The sequence below is a fragment of the Nerophis ophidion genome, linkage group LG01 (assembly GCF_033978795.1).
Source record: "Nerophis ophidion isolate RoL-2023_Sa linkage group LG01, RoL_Noph_v1.0, whole genome shotgun sequence".
Taxonomy (NCBI): domain Eukaryota; kingdom Metazoa; phylum Chordata; class Actinopteri; order Syngnathiformes; family Syngnathidae; genus Nerophis; species Nerophis ophidion.
The window spans coordinates 49,968,411-49,985,650 of record NC_084611.1 but is presented as its reverse complement, the minus strand read 5'-3'; the positions used below and the strand labels follow the sequence as shown (position 1 = coordinate 49,985,650).

Below are 17,240 nucleotides of genomic sequence, written 5' to 3'. Positions count from 1 at the left end.
TATGACCAATACAAGCATAGACAGTTGAATTGACACGAAAATACAAAAAAACTAACCTTTTGAGAAATCAGACTAATTTAGTGCATGGAAACATAGTGATTGTGGCATTCAAAGGTGATCCATCGGGTTGATTTACGCTAGGTTTATAGTGATGATGTTAAGAAATTATCGATTTCGATGCCATTATCGAATCCTCTTATCGAATCCAGATAGGTTGTTGTATATGGAAAAAAACACACAATACTTGGTTTATCAAAAACTCACTTATTTTTTAAGAAAATTAATAAATATTTACTGTTATTGCCCCTTTAAGTGGGCAACCTAAGAAAAATACTTGCAGGAAAAATTCTGTATTCATTTGTATTATTTATTTGACGGACCTGCAAGCTCTGGAGTGGTGTAGGCTACAAGATAACGTTAATGTTATCAGACACATACAAAAACGGCTAACATTAACGTTACCATTAGCCACCGACTATGGGGACGTTAGTCAAGCTAACATTACTGCGGTCCTGGTTGACATAAGAGGTAACGTTATCAAGTGAGCATGGAAATAAACCGGCAACAGTTAACGTTAGTTACTCACCGGCAGTATCACTGGGACTGCAGGTTGAAGCAGAGGAAGAGGGGCGTGCTTTGTCATTTCTTTCGCTGCTTCTCCACGTGTCGAAGACACATGTTTCTCTAACCTTCAGGTTATGTAAGGCCCGAACATGTTTAAACATGTTTGTTGTACTGCTCTCCTTACAGTAAAGCAAAGCCTGGCAATCATTGCAGATAGCCGTTTCCTTGTTGTATTTCTTAGTAAAGTGAAGCCATGCCTTGGAACATTTTTTCCGAGTGACTGAGCTACGTCATTTCCTGTGACACAGGATTTGTTCCCAGGGATTCGAATAAAGAACCAAATCTTTTTCATTACTATAGTGGCTTCAATAACTGGAACCGTTTCTCAAAAGGGGTTCGAATCCATGGAATCAGTTCTTTTCCTATCGAACAATCGGGAAAACCGGTTTTCGAACATCATCCCTATTGGTTTATGCATCTGAATAGTGTTCGTTGTTAGCGTACGCGGCACAATTTACCGCCAAAACGTGAGCCACTGTGTTTTCTCGCTTAGCAACAATGACGCTCATTTAGCTTGTTAGCTTTCTGCGTCATTTTCCCCTGTGTGAGGTAACAATGGCGGCTAAAGAGTGACAGAGGTGAAATTTAGAGCTGTGTTGATGTGATGTACCCAAAAGCAACCACTCAGTCATTAGGTCAGTGTTGCCACGTTCAGAGGTTAGATTTTTCTATCACCTCATCCAATGCTGGAGGGGGAGGTGCGAGCCGGCATCTTGTGGGCTGTTGCTTCGACGCAGGGGAAAAAACATGCTTTTGTCCTTTCAGTCCTGATGAACGCCAGCTAAAAAAACCCTAATATTTTATCGGGCAGTTTTAGAATTAGAAATTGGCAATCAAAGATTGTAATCAAGGTTGTGTAAAAAAAAGATGGACAGAAAAATGACCAATTTTCAATTTTCACACTACAACCTTTTGCTTGACAAACCCGAGTGCACATTGTAAAAATATTTTTGCAGTGACGTAGTGCAAGGAGCCATTGTGGGCCACAGGGAAAAAGGGAGTGGGGGAAGGGCGCGTGCAGCGTGGGCTAGCTTGTGCTCTCGCGAGTCTGCAACAGCCTGAAAGATCGTTGGACGTTTGCTGATTATGTCACCAAACATCGCACACTGCTCACGACCATATATGGCAAGGGAATCCTTAAGTACTGAAATTAGCCTATGTTACAAATGTACTTCCAGGAGAGACAGAATGTATGTCAATCGCATCTCCTGTCATGATTAGAACATTTAAAATCAGAAACAAGGAAATAACCGCATCTTAAACTCCAAATAACCTGTGTAGCCTACTTTTGTCATAACTTTAGTTCTTGTCTGTTGAAATTCCCTTTGTGCTGCAATGGTTTAGTCCGGAATGGACTGTAAAAAACCTCCAAGTGGAGCAGGCAGACAGCTGCTGTTGGGGGAGGGGTATTGCCGCTCTCCCTCTGCCTCTTGATTTCAGACCCGCCTATTTGGTGCTAGCTCTAGTCCAACCCTACGTGGAAACTTGACTAGTTGGCCTAATTCAAAGCGGCTTTGAACATAATGTAAAAAAAAAAAAAATCCATCAAAAAACTACATTACACTTCTACAGTAAATGATTGGCATTGATATTTTTTCCACTTCTGTTGCATTATGGGTCAACATTTTGTCATTGTGGTGTTTTTTTTTGGCACCCACAGGAGCTCACAGAGTCTACTCCACATGCGCTTAGTGAAAATAGCACGGCTACCATCCCCCACCTTTTCTTCCCTTTTTTCCTTCTAGTCACGCTGTGCTAGCTTGTGACGGAAGAGCAGCACATCCTGCGCACTCCTGTTTAGCAGGCTACAACGCGCTGCTTTTGTATTGCTAATTGTTTGCTGGTTCTAACTTAATTGTTACTTTTTCAGATTTTTAAGATTCCTCGCTCCTGTTCAGAGCGTTGCACTGTGGGTACAATATTGAACTCAACTCGTAACATGTCACATGTTATGTTGTGAACTAACATGCTAACTAAATTGCAACCAAAAATAGACTAAAATGTATTTTTTACTTTAGCTGTCCAATCCCCCGTTTGTTCCTAAATGGTTTAGTCCGGGCTGGCCTGAAAAAGCTCCAACTGAAGCAGACAGGCTGCTGCAGTGGGGGAAGGGTGTTGCCGCTCTGTCTCTATCTGGGTTTGAGACCCATCTGTTTAGCTAGCGACACTGCAACCGTAAAACTTTCAATTATTTAAAAGCTGATTCTTATTCTATAAAAGTTCCCAAAAATCCACAAATATGTACAATAATTGGAAAGCATTCTTTTTAACCTATTGCTGGGATTTTACTGAGGTCACGACCCACTCGTTAAATATGCATGGTGGTCAATCTAGCTCTGTTCTCAATGGGTACTAGGCACATCTTAGCCTTTCACGAAGAAAGAAGGCCCCGTTTTTGACCTTACGATTCGTACAAATCGAGGTGATCAAAAAGGACGGAAAAGTGCGAGATTTTACACAACGATGGGAAAAGCAGCTCACACAACATCATCTATAGTTATATTTTGATAAATACAGAGAAAAACACGCTACTTATAAAATGCGCCTGCAACAGCAACATACATGGCGGTAGACCCGAAGTTAAGTCATGAAATGCAACCATACCCGCGCAAAAACAATGCAGATTTATCCGGGAAAGTCTTGATACCAGGGCTTGACTGATAATACGATATCAATATATATCGCAATGGGTACAGGGTGCCATTTAGCCTTTCTTGAAGAAAAAAGGCCCTATTCTCGTGTGTTTTTTTCAGCTGTATGAATCATTCAAACCGAGAAAAGGATCAACGTTTCTTCAGAGTTCCTCGCGACGTAATCAAAAAGGGCGGAAGAGTGCGAGATTTTACGAAACGACGACGAGAAAAGCAGCGCAAACTCCATCATCTATAGTTATATTTTCTTAGATATGGAGAAAAACACGCTACTCATCAAAAGCGCCTGCAACGGCAACAAACATGGCAGTAGACCCGAAGTTAAATCATGAAATGCAACCTTACCCGAGCAAAAACTATGCATATTTATCTGGTAGAGTCTTGATACTAGGGCTGGGCCAATAATATTATATCAATATATATCCCAATTGGTAATGAGGCGCCCTTTAGCCTTTCTCGAAGAAAACAGGCCCTATGCTTGTGTTGTTTTCAGCTGTATGAATCGTTTCAAACCGAGGAAAGGATAAACGTTTCTTCAGAATTCGAGAGGTCATCAAAAAGGGTGGACGAGGGCAAGATTTTACGACAAACGACAACTAGAAATGCAGCTCTCAGTCTGTCTACAGTTATATATTGATAAATACGGGTAAACATGCGCTACTCATAAAAGGCCCCTGCAACAGCAACAAACATGGCAGTAGACCAGAAGTTAAATCATGAAACGCAACCATACCCGAGCAAAAAATATGCATATTTATCTGGGAGAGTCTTGATACTAGGGTTTGGCCGATAATACGATATCAGTATATATCGCAATGGGTACGAGGTGCCATTTAGCCTTTCTCGAAGAAAAAAGGCCCTACGCTTGTGTTGTGAATCGTTCAAATCGAGAAAAGGATAAACCTATCTTGAGAGTTCCTTGAGAAGTATTCAAGAAGGGTGTGAAAAGTGCAAGATTTTACGAAACGACGACATGAAAAGTAGCTCACACTTTTTTCTCTAAAGTTATATTTTGAAAAATAATGGGAAAAACACGCTACTCATAAAATGTGCCTGCAACAAACATGGCAGTAGACCCAAAGTTTAATCATGAAATGCAACCATGTCCGAACAAAAACGATGCATATTTATCCGGGAGTGTCTTGATGCTAGTGTTTGGCCGATAATACGATATCAATGTATATTGCTGATGGGTATGAGGTGCCATTTAACCTTTGCCGAAGAAAAAAGGCCCTATGCTTGTGTTATTTTTGGCTGTACAAATCATTCAAACCGAGAAAAGGATAAACGTTTCTTCAGAGTTCTTCGAGAGGTAATCGAAAAGGGCGGAAGAGTGTGAGATTTTACGAAACGACAACGAGAAAAGCAGCTCACACTGCATCTATAGTTATATTTTGATAAATACGGGTAAAAACAGGTTACTCTTAAAAAGTGTCTGCAACAGCAACAAACATGGCAGTAGACCCGAAGTTAAATCATTAAATGCAACCATACCCAAGCAAAAACGAAGCATATTAACCCTGGAGAGTCTTGATACTAGGGCTTTGCCAATAATACGATATTGATGTATATCGCGATAGACACATAATTGATGTCAATATGAAATGTGTCTGATAAAACATTTGATATTTATTTATGTTTTTTGGCTGGAAGAAATCAGAAATTATGACGCAAGATTGGTTTGGGAACTCAGCAAACAGGAAGTGTCACTGAGCAGTGGGAGGGACACACGAACAGCCAATCATGTAACAGTATCAACAATCGAGTGTTACACCTTTCCTGCTGTTCGGCTCCCAGTCGCAGACCGTAGTCGAGGAAGGCAGGGAAGATGTTCCCTCCAGTAACAATGTTTATGTCGGGGGGTAACAGCCTTCACTTTACTCTACACTGCCATCATGAAATGCAACCATACACAAGCAAAAATGAAGCATATTAACCCTGGAGAGTCTTGATACTAGGGCTTGGCCAATAATACGATATTGATGTATATCGCGATAGACACATAATTGATGTCAATATGAAATGTATCTGATAAAACATTTGATATTTATTTATGTTTTTTGGCCGGAAGAAACCAGACATTATGACGCAAAATTGGTTTGGGAACTCAGCAAACAGGAAGTGTTACTGAGCAATGGGAGGGACACACGAACAGCCAATCACGTAACAGTATCAACTATCGAGTGTTACACCTTTCCTGCTGTTCGGCTCCCAGTCGCAGACCGTAGTCGAGGAAGGCAGGGAAGATGTTCCCTCCAGTAACAATGTTTATGTCGGGGGGTAACAGCCTTCACTTTACTCGACACTGCCATCATGAAATGCAACCATACCCAAGCAAAAACGAAGCATATTAACCCTGGAGAGTCTTGATACTAGGGCTTGGCCAATAATACGATATTGATGTATATCGCGATAGACACACAATTGATGTCAATATGAAATGTGTCTGATAAAACATTTGATATTTATTTATGTTTTTTGGCTGGAAGAAACCAGAAATTATGACGCAAGATTGGTTTGGGAACACAGCAAACAGGAAGTGTCACTGAGCAATGGGAGGGACACACGAACAGCCAATCACGTAACAGTATCAACTATCGAGTGTTACACCTTTCCTGCTGTTCGGCTCCCAGTTGCAGACCGTAGTCGAGGAGTGCAGGGAAGATATTCCCTCCAGTAACAATGTTTATGTCGGGGGGTAACAGCCTTCACTTTACTCTACACTGCCGTCATGAAATGCAACCATACACAAGCAAAAACGAAGCATATTAACCCTGGAGAGTCTTGATACTAGGGCTTGGCCAATAATACGATATTGATGTATATCGCGATAGACACATAATTGATGTCAATATGAAATGTATCTGATAAAACATTTGATATTTATTTATGTTTTTTGGCCGGAAGAAACCAGAAATTATGACGCAATATTGGTTTGGGAACTCAGCAAACAGGAAGTGTCACTGAGCAATGGGAGGGACACACGAACAGCCAATTACGTAACAGTATCAACTATCGAGTGTTACACCTTTCCTGCTGTTCGGCTCCCAGTCGCGGACCGTAGTCGAGGAGTGCAGGGAAGATGTTCCCTCCAGTAACAATGTTTATGTCGGGGGTAACAGCCTTCACTTTACTCGACAATGGGTCAGCCAAGCTCTGCTTCCGGGTCGGAACGATGAGGCTGCCGATTTTGTGACAATTCGGTCGCTCTATTCCTATTTCTGCAGGACACAACCGTACACATTCGCCAGTCACCACTACTGCTACTTGTTACCGCTGGCTCACTGACGTCACTCACCCAACACACTGCCATTCTTAAAGGAACACACACACATCTTTCTGTCTCGCTGTGGATTATCTGCATGGCGTGACAAGAAAAACTGTGATATCTTGATACATCAACTCAGTAGGAGAATCTTGTCTTTAGTTTTGTTGGTTTTAATGCAGACATCCTGACACTTCCAATGTGTGGGTTCAACTAGTAGCGTCCCAAACTACATATGTGTGGTGTTCAATATTTTATTACCTCATCCAACCTGGCGACCAGATACTCTCCACTGATAAATAGCACCATTGATCATTTGGAAATTGTTGAATGTGTTTATTGGCAGGCTTGAATGGGTCATACAAATATCAATAATTTTCTACCGATCAATATAAATAACTTATTTCGTGATATAGTTTACGCCCAGCCCTACCTGATACCAATGTCCTTGACCCAGCCACACAGAAAGAAGTTGTAGACCTCCATGCTTTTCCAAGTTTCCATCTGTTTTGTTGTGTAGAACGACGTCTAGAGCACAATAGTTCCATATTTCTGGGTACCCAACCAACATATAATCCTTGATATCACTTTTTTTTATAGGGATCCAATCCATTGCATGGGTTGTTTTTTATTGCTTTTATCTGCTTTTTGCAGGAAGACTTTAAGCTTTATTTGTACTCAGATCGTTAACAGCCATCTTGGCTTGGTTGACCACCTCTGGTTTTCACTTTTTGGAAGAATACAAGCAGTCGGGAGACTTATTTATTGTTGTTCCAAAGCCATTCAAAACCAGGTTTACATACTTTTGGGACCTTGATGCTGTTTGTTCGTTTTTTTGTTGTTGTAATTTTGCTTTTTGCAACCACAATAAGAAAACATTTTTTACACCCCCCAAAAAAGATCTTCCGCAGTCGGGCAACGCTTAAGAATACTCAACATGTGCTTAGTGAAAATTAGCGCTGCTACCATCCCCCACATTTTCTTCCTTGTTTCCTTCTGATCCGCCTGTGCTAGCCCGTGACGGAAGGAAAGACAACCTTCAGCACTCTCGTTTTGCAGCCCTAGGAGGCGGTTGAGTTTGCACCTCTCTGTTCCAGACCTGTTTGTGGTGTAACTGAAAATATGTAGATTTATTTCCAGAGACATAGGCTATTAGATTAAACAACTTAGTTGCTAAATTAGGAATAATGTTGGTATGTTCGAGACTGTCTTCTGTTACCTGAACTAAAACATGTGAAGGAAGCTCAGCTCTGTAAACCCCCCTTGGTGCTGCAATGGTTTAGTCCAGGCCGGACTGTAAAACTTGCAACTGGAGCAGGCAGGCTGCTGTTGTGGGGGAGGGGTGTTGCTGCTCTGCCTCATGATTTCAGACCCGTCTGTTCGGCGCTAGCTGCACTCCAACCGTAAAAACTTTTACTGTTTATTTCAAAGCTGCTTCTTTGAACAAACATCAAAGCACTGCACACATGTTCTATAACTGGCTAGCATTGTTTTGTAACTTCTTTGGAAAAGTCAGTGGACTCTCCTTTGCCACCTGTGCTTCTGTTTGTTCTCTATCATTATGTGGTTGATGCAGATTATTATTAAAAATTTTTTTGACAGCCTTAAAGCTAGCATCGTTTAGAAGTACAAGACATGCGCTGAGTAAAAACTGCCGCTACCATCCCCCACCTTTTCTTCCCCTTTTTCCTTTTAATCAGCCTGTGCTAGCCTGTGAGAGAAGGGACACATAAAATTATGTGCACACCGGTTTGGCAACCTGTAAGGCGGCAAAATTTCTAGCTCTAATTGAGAATTGTTGTTGCTATTTGTCATTGATGTCTTAGCCCACGTCTGCAGAGACCGGCGCTTGGGTCCCTAGAATAAACCACCGCATTCTGAACCACGTTGGCATTGGCGTTGGGAGATTTGCACAGACCTTGCTTGTGTGACCTGGTGAAGATTGGACGCAAAAGGGACTGGCATGAAAAACCGGGACAGTGAAAAGCCTCTGCTCGTCTCTGGTCCGGGTGATGTTGACAGGCTAGCATGTATGAAACGGGCTGACTGCAGAGAGAGGGAGAGAGAGAACACAATTAGCGTGCGGATAATTAATAATAGATTAAGATTTTTCTTTGATTGGCATGTATGATTGTTGTAACATAAGACGTGCTTGTGCACTAAAAGACCTGGTGGCCATTTTGAGTTCAGTGAATCCAGATGAGATCAGAGTGAGGACGGACGAGGGGGAGGAGAACCATATGGACCGTGCGCGTTATTGTTGGAATGCACTCACAATTCTCTCATTTCAGTTTTATTTGTGTGCTAAAGTAAACATTTTGCAAAAGTAAAACAAATTAGAGCGTGTGAAAGTTGGAGAGCCACTGTAAAAAAACTCCACTTGCATCGTCGCAAGGTTCATGCACTTTGAGTCACCTGATGAAACATTTTAGGGGGAGAAAGATGCAAACTGGTGTGAAAATGTTTATGTAAACAGTCCAAGCACACAGCGTGGTCTCTTAGCAACAACAAGTCTACCAGCGTTTTGTCCCTTTTTCTGTCCACTTTCTTACGTGACTATGCAGCTTTCTTCTTCCTTTTGATGTTTTTTTTTTCTCCCGTCCCCTTCCTGTGCGGTAGGCGGAGTCTGTTGAAGGACTCCCGGAGCGGTGATCACGTCTCATGCCGCTCACAGGAGAACTGGTGGCTATTTTGTGTTTCTGCACACCAGGGGGGCGATCACGCAGCTTGTTCTACAAAATAGGGCTTCCTCATTTGCAAAAGTAAAGTTCATTTTGATCACAGTTCAACATGTCCTCATTATAAAGAAGGAAATGTTTTGTCCCAAAAAATGAGGTCACATTTTTGTGATGAAAATTTTATGTAAACAAAAATGCTATGTAAATTTTTTTCATTTTTGTATGTTTCCAAACAATTGCAAGCAAATGTTTCCTCCTTTCTGTGGAGAAAAAAACCCACCCCTGAGTTAAAATGGTTGAGTCCATTCAATAACATCCCTGCCCTCTGTGGGGGAGTGCAGATGGAAGCTTTGTATGTTTCTCTCTTTGCTCCGTCTTCCATAGCAGGCAGTAAGGCTAACATGCTAGCACTGCCTCACTGCCATTTTCCTTGTTACTCTGAAGAAAATGTACATTTTCCATTGAGTGTTAACTTATCAGTATTTGTTTTAATTTGTACTTTATGGTCTTGCTAAAAATACTAATTTCACCTGAGATGAAATGTCTCTTTTAGCCTCATTTAATTACCATTAATGAGGGACAAGCAGTAAAAATGGATGGATGGATGGTACTATTTGAGTTCTTGAATTTTGTATATTCTTGTCTTGTTGTTTGACTCGGCTTCACCATCACCGGTTCAATAGTTCAGTCCCAGTTGAAGCTGTATGAATACAATTACAAGAAACTGACACCTTCAACTCATAAGCCCACATTTATATATGTATATGTATGTATGTATACGTGTGTGTGTGTGTGTGTGTGTATATATATATATATATATATATATATATATATATATATATATATATATATATATATATATATATATATATATATATATATATATGTGTGTGTGTATATTTCTAAATGTATGTGTATTTCTATATATATTTGTATGTCTATATATATATATATAATATATATATATACATACAGATATATACACTCTGTATATAGGTGTATATATGTATATCTATATAAAAATATACACACACATATTTATATATATATATATATATATATATATATATATATATATATATATATATATATATATATATATATATATATATATATATATATATATATATATATATATATATATTTACATACACAATATATAGTGTAAATTCCGGACTATAAGCCACAATTTTATTTTTTTTACACTTTGAACCCAGCTACCTAATAAATTGCCTAATAAATCTGTATTTTTTCTTTAACAGCCATGTTTGGTATCCAATAATTTTCATTCAACACATGCAGTGACACCGAAAAGGTGTGGTATTGTTTGTGCTGTGGCGCCATCTTTTGGGCAAGTTTGCTCACTGCGGGTGTCGCGGGTTGAAAGTGTACTTCCTGTCTCAATGCCTTAAACCGGAATTAAAACCACCTGTAGCCTTCGAAAGGATTCTTCATTCATCACTCCAAGCAATGTTTGTAAGTTTTACAATATAACTAAAACAATTCTAACTTACTAAAGCGTCCCATGTGTTTTTACGTGGACCCCAACTTAAACAAGTTGCAAAACTTATCCAGGTGGTGTAGTCTTTAAAAGGATTATTCACTCCACACTCCAAGCAACGTTTGTAAGTTTTACAATATAACTAAAACAATTCTCACTTACAATGTGTGAAGTCTGTAGGAGTGTTTTCATGCATATTTGTACGTACTATCGTAATGTAATCAAGCTAGCGTCATTAGCACTAGCTACTATGCTAACATGTTTACGAGTGTCTGTTAGTATTTACTTACAATGGCGCCATCTTTTGGACAAGTTCGCTCACTGCAAGTGTTGCGGGATGAAAGTGTACTTCCTGTCTTAGTGCCTTAAACTGGAAGTAAAACTGCCCGTAGCCTCAGAAAGGATTCTTCACTCAAGACTCCAAGCAACGTTTGTAAGTTTTACGATATAACTAAAACAGTTCTTAATTACGAAAGCAACCCTTGTGTGATGTCTGTAGGAGTGTTTTCATATTTGTAACCTGGTATTGTAATGTAATCAAGATGGTGTCGTTAATATTAGCTACTATGCTAACACGTTTAGGAGTGTTTGTTAGTATTATTAACTTACCATGGCATTTATTTTTCTTTTGTTTCAATTTCACATATTCCTTGGTAAATTCACCAAAACCGTGGAGTTGTTGAGTCTGTTTAGCTGATTGGAGAGCTAGTTTCTGCAGCTAGAGGGTCCATGACGGTGACTTGTGTTTTGTTTGATCAACCATTTTAATGCCGTGTTACAGACACCGTTTAAAAACAAGGTATGTAAATAAATATTTAATCCAATCCAATCCACTTTCTTTATATAGCACATTTAAACAGCAAAATGTTTCCAAAGTGCTGCACAACAATATTAAAAACATTCAAATACTATCCTGAGCTCCACCAATGACTGAATAAAAACAAAAAAATAAAATAAATACATATATAAAAACAATATAAAATAAATATGATTAAAAACTATTTTAAATTTACAAAATATTTCTGTGTCAATAACTCATTTCACAACAAATATATCTGCGACTTATAGTCCAGTGCGGCTAATGTTTAGTAAAAAAATATTTTCTTCTCAAGTTTAGTGGTTCCGGCTTATATATGACATGTTGAGCCTCATCCTCCAGTGATACGACTACTTCATAATGATGCCTAAGGTAAAAAAGGCAGTTCAGGGGAGTGGCTCCACACGATATGTGTGTAGGACTATACAAAGACATGAATGGGCAGTGGCCAATCACATAATTTTTCACCAGGTAGGGGGGACTGTATATTAAAATATAACCTTTAGGAAAAATGGTGCAGTCCATAGTCGGCGCCTCCCCTTAAGCTTTTATTTCTCCTTCAAAGAAATGTCTTCATGCTGTGTGTCGTCGTCATTTAATTTTTGTCTAATTGTTTGACTTTTAAGTTGTTTCCATTCTAAATATTGGCCGTTAACGACGTCTTTTATGTTCAAAGCGAATTTGTGATCTTTTAACAACTTAACTTTATGCAAATGAGCAGACGTAACCATCCACCCCCGCAGGAACGTCAAGTCTCAGGTTACCACTGAAAACCGGAGCAGAGCTTCTCTTGTGCTCAGACTTTAGAATGTGGTTTCTAAACCCATGTTATATTATTGTAGTCCACCTAAAAAAAAAGACATTGATCTCCCCCTGCCCTTTTCCGGAATGGTTCAGTCCGTGCCGGCGGTAGGTTTTCCACACAGGGTACTATTCCGTGCTAGGTTCGGGGAGGGGTGTTGCTACGCAACTGCGGGTGCATTCTACTCCCCGTCTCTCTAGCTAGAGAAGATCTTCACAATCACTGCGCTGCACCGTAGCTACGGACATGACATTTATCATATTCATAATGGACTTAGTGTGTGAATGTGAGTGTGAATGTTGTCTGTGTTGGCCCTGGCCCTGTGATGAGGTTGCGACTTGTCCAGGGTGAACCCCGCCTCCCGCCCGAATGCAGCTGATATAGGCTCAGGCACCCACCCGCAACCCAGAATGGGACAAGCGGTGGGAAATGGATGGATTGATAATGGACCTGGTGTGCAAGAAACTAGCACAATCCATTGTTGTTTTGAAAGTAATGTTTTCTTTGGCGTTGCATAATTCAGATTTTACCATCTGTAGTGAGATTTTAGCCCCGTATTACAAGATAAAGCCCTTATTCCATACCAGGAGGCCCCCCCACCCGCTCAGGACAAAATGGTACGGTCCTAAAAGCTCCTCCTCCCGACTATGTTTTCCTGCAGGCAGGCACGGCCTCGCCCTTCCCCCAACATCATAAAGCATCAAAGGCCTCTATCTCGCTATAAACATACAGGACTCTTTGTCTTTGAAACATAGTGACTTTTATCTCCATGTATATCTTTACTCCCTGCTTGTAACTTACTTTTAAAAATCCATTTCCTGTGTTACGCTATGCGAGACCAGACCAAGCAATTTAGTATTGCTTTGGTGTCGGACCATGGTCAACTACGGTTTTGCATAATCCCTATAAAGTTCACATATGTAGTCAACAAAGTGATTATTAAGGATGTTTTATGACATTCTCCACCTTGATGATTAAAAATCCAAGGCACCATGCTGCACACACCCTATGCCCGGACCCCCCTACACCTGGCTGCAAGGTGGACTAGTCCTGAAAGAGCTCCTCCCCCCTGCTTCCTTTTATGTTGTCTGCAGGGCCTGCTCAGCTCTTCCCTTCCCCCACAACCTCAAAGCAACAAAAGCCTCAATTGCAAACATCCTCGCTAAAGGTGGACAATCCTGCGAGTCCTTAGCATGCTTGCACTCACTCTAGACCTTTCTGTGCAGATCTAGAAGTGAGTTGGTGCACTCTTCTCAACTAAACCTCACATTTGCTGTCAAGGTCATTGTTTGTTATGCTAAGCTAAGTTAGCATTGCAGCTAGTGTTTTACAATGTAAAGGAGCAAGGTTTTGCACCGGAGGCTTCACACAAGTCTGTGGTAAGGTTGCAATTGTGACACGTGTGCGACCGACAAAATCTTGTCGAGAATTGACGGTCAACTCTTTTTACTCCTGTGTCATCTCTTTTAGTTGTATGCTTCGCGTTGCTAACGATACACAAAGGACGGAAGCGCGTCTGCTTCGTGTACGTAACCATTGCCACGCCTGGACCCTAGCGACATTTTAAGCACGACATTGTTTAGCCAGCTGGCTACGCTGGTTCAGAAGAGCTAGGCCAGCACCATTCCATGCACACAAACTCACATGTAGCGTAGTTTAGGGCAGTGTTTTTCAACCACTGTGCCGCGGCACACTAGATACAGTCTGGTGTGCCGTAGGAGATTGTTATTTCACTTAGTTGGGTTAAAAATATTTATTGCAAACCAGTAATTATATATCACGAATTGCTGAGTGTCGGTGCTGTCTCGAGCTCGGCAGAGGAATGGTGTAATACTCTTCCACACGTGCCGTTGTTGAGTGACGGTGCTGTCTCGAGCTCGGCAGAGTAACCGTGTAATACTCTTCCACACCAGTAGGTGGCAGCAGGTAGCTAATTGCTTTGTAGATGTCGGGAACATGGTTTGTCGTGATCACAATGTGTAGGTGACAGCGTGAAGCAGCATGCAGGTAAAAAGGTATGTAGCGCTTAAACCAAAAATAAACAAAAGGCGAGTGACTCTAAGAAAAGGCATTGGAGCTTAGGGAAAGAAAAACAGAATGCTCGACGACAGCAAAGACTTACAGCGCGTGGAGCAGACGGCATCCACAAAGTACATCCCATACATGACATGACAATCAACAATCTCCCCACAAAGAAGGATTGCATCCGCAAAACTTAAACAGTTTTGATTGCCAAATCAAAGCAGGTGCGAGGAATAGCGTTCAAGGAAGACTGCTCCAGGAAAATACCAACAAAACGCGAAAAGCCACCGAAATAGGAACCCAAGACAAGAAGTAAAACACGACACACAGGAAAACCTCAAAATAAGTCAGGGTGTGCTGTGACAGGTCGTGACAGTACACTTACTATGAGACAAAAATTATAGTGAAGCATGCTCGGTTATGCTTTGAATTCAAATCCAACAATTGCGAAAACAACTTTTTACTGTCAAGTGAGTTTCGTTATTTAATGATTTCTGCTGGTCTACGAATATTTCCCATCGTGGTTTTTGTGACCAAAATGATCAGGGTTATCAGTATCATCACAGTATTTTGCTCAAAACACACACACTGAAATCTTTCACCAGTTTTTAAATTGTAAATTGTTATAAAATATTAAAATAGATTGACACACAATATACTTTCATTGGCGGAATAAATATTGAATATTGTTCTGTCTTCTTAAAAGCCATACTATTTGGTTGAGTGTTTAATTAAATTTGTTTATCGTCTTCTGTTCTACTTTGTAAAAGTTTTAAAGTGTTTTGTAATGATAAACAAAGACAGTTTTCAAGCGTATCAGTTTCAGTTTTTAGGACATTACGTTAGTTCACTTCCTGTTGTTATTCTTTCGACATAAACGCAAACACTCCAATGTGTTTTGTACAAGTTGTTTCGGGGTATGTTGTTTCTTAATGGTAAAAGACGTTAAGATCTCTTGGATTTGTGTTAGCGTTTAAGCTAGCTAAGTAACTGGCACTAGCATTCTTCTCCAGTTACCGAAGGACAAGACCGGACCACGAATTCGCAAAGACTTCGTCACTTCTTGGACTTGCAATTTTTTATGACGACGCTTCTTCTACGTCATGTTCTGTGATATTTGAATGTTTTGTTTTTATTTCGTATGAAAAGTAGCCTACCTATTATGTAAAACGGAACAAGAATATAAACATGAACAAGGTGTAGATAAAAAAAAATCGGGAGTATTATCGGGACATTGTTTAGGTTCACTCAAATGTGTTTTTTACGAGTTTTATCGGGGTATGTTGTTCCTTAATGGTAAAAGACGTTAAGATTTCTCGAATTTGCCGTAAAACAAGTTGTCGGATGTGACGATTGCGTCTTCTTAAACTGATTGTGTAGTCACAGTGTCAACGGTTTGTTCATTTAATAGTCTTATTTGTGTTAGAATTCAAGCTAGCTAAAAAACTAGCGCTATCATGCTTCTCCGGTTACCGGAGGACACGATCGGTCCACGAATCCGCAAAGACTCCGTCACTTTTTGGACTTGCAATTTCTTACGACAAAGCTCCTGCTACGTCATGTTCTGTGATATTTGAATCTTTTATTAATGTTTTGTATAAAAAATAGCCTACCTCGCAGTAAAAGGGTACAACAATATAAGCGTGAACAAGGGGTAGATGTAAAAAAAATCGGAGTATTATCGCCCTATTGTTTAGTTTCACTCCAATGTGTTTTGTACGAGTTTCTTCGGGGTATGTTGTTTCTTAGTTGGTCAACGACGTTAAGGTCTCTCGAATTTGCCGTAAAACAAGTTGTCGGATGTGACGATCGCGTCTTCTTAAACTGATCGTGTAGTGACAGTGTCAACGGTTCGTTCGTTTATTAGTCTTATCAATCACGGTTTTCAATTGTTTTGAATAATAGTAACCGTCAGGAGCTGTACCACGGTTTATTGTCATCCCGTTTATCGTTCGTTCATTTATGTGTTATCAATCACAGTTTTTCCATTTGTTTTTGATAATACCAACCGACGGGAGTTGTACCACTGTTTATCATCATACCATTTATCGTTCGTTCTTTTGTTAGTGCTTTTCATTTGTTTTTGATAATACTAACTGTCTGGACTTGTATCACGGTTTATTGTCACACCGTTTGTCTTTCATTTATTAGTGTTATCAATCACGGTTTTTCAATTGTTCTTGATAATACTGTCAGGTGTTGTACCATGGTTTATTGTCGTACTGTTTATCGTTCGTTCATTTATTAGTGTTATCAATCACGGTTTTTCAATTGTTCTTGATAATGCTAACCGTCGGGAGTTGTACAACGGTTTATTGTCATACCGTTGATCGTTCTTTCATTTATTAGTGTTATCACTCATGGTTTTTCATTTGTTCTTGATAATACTATCTGTCCGGAGTTAAACCACGGTTTACTGTCATACAGTTTATTGTATGTCATTTATACGTGTTATCAATCATGGTTTTTCAATTGTTCTTGATAATACTAACCGTCGGGAGCGGTACCACGATTTATTGTTTTACCGTTTATCATTCGTTCATTTATCCGTGTTATTAATCACAGTTTTTCAATTGTTTTTGATTATACTAACTGTCGGGAGTTGTATCACGGATTTATTGTCATACTTTTTATCGTTTCTTAATTTATTAGTGTTTTCCATCACGATTTTTCAATTGTTCTTGATAATACTAACTGTCGGGAGTTGTACCACGGTTTATTGTCATACATCGTTTATCGTTCGTTCATTTATTCTTGTTATCAATCATGGTCATTCAATTGTTCTTGATGATACTAACCGTCGAGAGTTGTACCACAGTTTATTGTCATACCGTTTATCGTTTGTTAATTTATTAGTGTTATCCATGACGATTTTTCATT

At 39.9% G+C, this 17,240-nt stretch overlaps 1 protein-coding gene across 2 annotated transcripts in view; it reads left to right on the top strand.

Annotated features, from left to right (window-relative positions):
• Positions 1 to 17,240, top strand: part of atf7ip (activating transcription factor 7 interacting protein) — a 106,049-nt gene that overhangs the window by 14,822 nt on the left and 73,987 nt on the right. Inside the window, exon 1 of one of the 2 annotated variants that reach the window (XM_061906104.1) lies at positions 13,419 to 13,572. The exons of the other annotated variant lie outside the window; for it this stretch is intronic. The gene's annotated coding sequence lies outside the window, so the exon portion shown is untranslated. Of the gene's footprint in view, positions 1 to 13,418; positions 13,573 to 17,240 lie in introns of those variants that run through there. 2 annotated transcript variants of the gene reach the window in all.